This window comes from Palaemon carinicauda, chromosome 8 (genome assembly GCF_036898095.1).
Source record: "Palaemon carinicauda isolate YSFRI2023 chromosome 8, ASM3689809v2, whole genome shotgun sequence".
Classification (NCBI taxonomy): domain Eukaryota; kingdom Metazoa; phylum Arthropoda; class Malacostraca; order Decapoda; family Palaemonidae; genus Palaemon; species Palaemon carinicauda.
In genome coordinates this window covers 11,515,020-11,517,519 of record NC_090732.1, presented here as the reverse complement: position 1 = coordinate 11,517,519, position 2,500 = coordinate 11,515,020, and positions in this window count along the sequence as shown.

Here is a 2,500-nt window from a genome sequence, read left to right as displayed (position 1 = left end):
ATATATATATATATATATATATATATATATATATATATACATATATACACACACACATATATATATATATATATATATATATATATATATATATATATATATATATACACACATATATATATACAGTATATATATATATATTTATATATATATATATATATATATATATATATATATATATATATATATACACACATACATATATGTATGTAGTTTCGTGATACTTCTTCAGAGGACTCTGAAGAAGTATCACGAAACTAGTCAGGACTTAATCGTATATTTCGTATTTTCATTTTCCCTGTGGTTCTTCTGCATTTGAGCATCACGTTTTCCTGTGATTTTACGCAGATATATATATATATATATATATATATATATATATATATATATATATATATATATATATATATATATATATATATATATATATATATATATATATATATATATATATATATATATATATATATATATATATATCAATCAGTATGCAACATATCATTGTTTTTAAAAGCTATAAGATACATTATTGAATACCTATCCCTCCCCATTTTTAAGCACTCACATACAATAATATCTATGGTCACACCCGTATCTTTAAAAGCGAATGCTATGGCCATCTATCGACAGAAAACCTATTGCATTTTCATTTTATAAGTGAATGCTGAGGAAATTATGAAAAAAAAATATTTGTTTCAAAAATTGCTTCTTATTATTCTAGATTTATTTGACACATACTATACTGTACTATTATTTTCATTGTCGCACATAAAATTTCCTTCTATTCAATTAGATGTAAGCCTAAATTACTATTTTATCAAGTATGATATGACGCACTCTCATTCGTAATATTATCGAAACAAGTCCCACAACTTGTAGACACTTATTTTAGAGAAGTTACTCATATTTTCGAAAGACGGGTTTAGTAAACGTTTTCTTTGATTACTCTTTAATATAGTGTAAACTAATTTAATCCTAAATTGCGTATTGTACTACATATTAAAAACATATTTTAACTAAAATTATTCAACTAAAAATACTACCTTTTTTTTTTTTTTTTTCTTTTTTTGCAAATAGAGGTACTCCACTTTAAATCAAAGGAACCACGGTACGGAATAATTCTGTCCAATACCAGCAGATGGCCACAGCGTTCACTTTTTGTTTCTTTTAACTGCAGGGTATATAATATTTCTTTGAAATTTCACTTGAGTCTTCTGACCCTTCATATATTTCAATTGAGTCTCCTGACCCTTCATATATTTTAATTGAACCTTTGGACCATTCGTATGTTTCAATTGAGTCTTCGGACCATTCATATATTTCACTCGAGTCTTCATACAGTTCATATATTTAACTTGAGTCTTAAGATCATTCATATATTTCACTTGAGTCTCCTGACCCTTCATATATTTCAATTGAGTCTACGGACCATTCATATATTTCACTTGAGTCTTAAGACCATTCATATATTTCACTTAAGTCTTCTGACACTTCATATATTGTAATTGATCTCCTGACCCTTCATATATTTCAATTGAGTCTCCTGACCCTTCATATATTTCAATTGAGTCTCCTGACCCTTCATATATTTCAATTGAGTCTCCTGACCCTTCATATATTTCAATTGAGTCTTCTGACCCTTCATATATTTCAATTGAGTCTCCTGACCCTTCATATATTTCAATTGAGTCTCCTGACCCTTCATTTATTTCAATTGAGTCTCCTGACCCTTCATATATTTCAATTGAGTCTCCTGACCCTTCATATATTTCAATTGAGTCTCCTGACCCTTCATATATTTCAATTGAGTCTTCTGACCCTTCATATATTTCAATTGAGTCTCCTGACCCTTCATATATTTCAATTGAGTCTCCTGACCCTTCATATATTTCAATTGAGTCTCCTGACCCTTCATATATTTCAATTGAGTCTTCGGACCATTCATATATTTCACTCGAGTCTCCTGACCCTTCATATATTTCAATTGAGTCTCCTGACCCTTCATATATTTCAATTGAGTCTCCTGACCCTTCATATATTTCAATTGAGTCTCCTGACCCTTCATATATTTCAATTGAGTCTCCTGACCCTTCATATATTTCAATTGAGTCTCCTGACCCTTCATATATTTCAATTGAGTCTTCGGACCATTCATATATTTCACTCGAGTCTCCTGACCCTTCATATATTTCAATTGAGTCTCCTGACCCTTCATATATTTCAATTAAGTCTTCGAACTTTTCATATATTTCACTTGAGTCTCCTGACCTTTCATATATTTTAATTGAGTCTTCTGACCATTCATATATTTTACTCGAGTCCCCTGACCCTTCATATATTTCACTTGAGTCTCCTGACCTTTCATATATTTCAATTGAGTCTCCCGACCCTTCATATATTTCAATTGAGTCTTCGGACCATTCATATATTTCACTTTAGTCTTAAGACCATTCATATATTTCACTTTAGTCTTAAGACCATTCATATATTTCACTTTAGT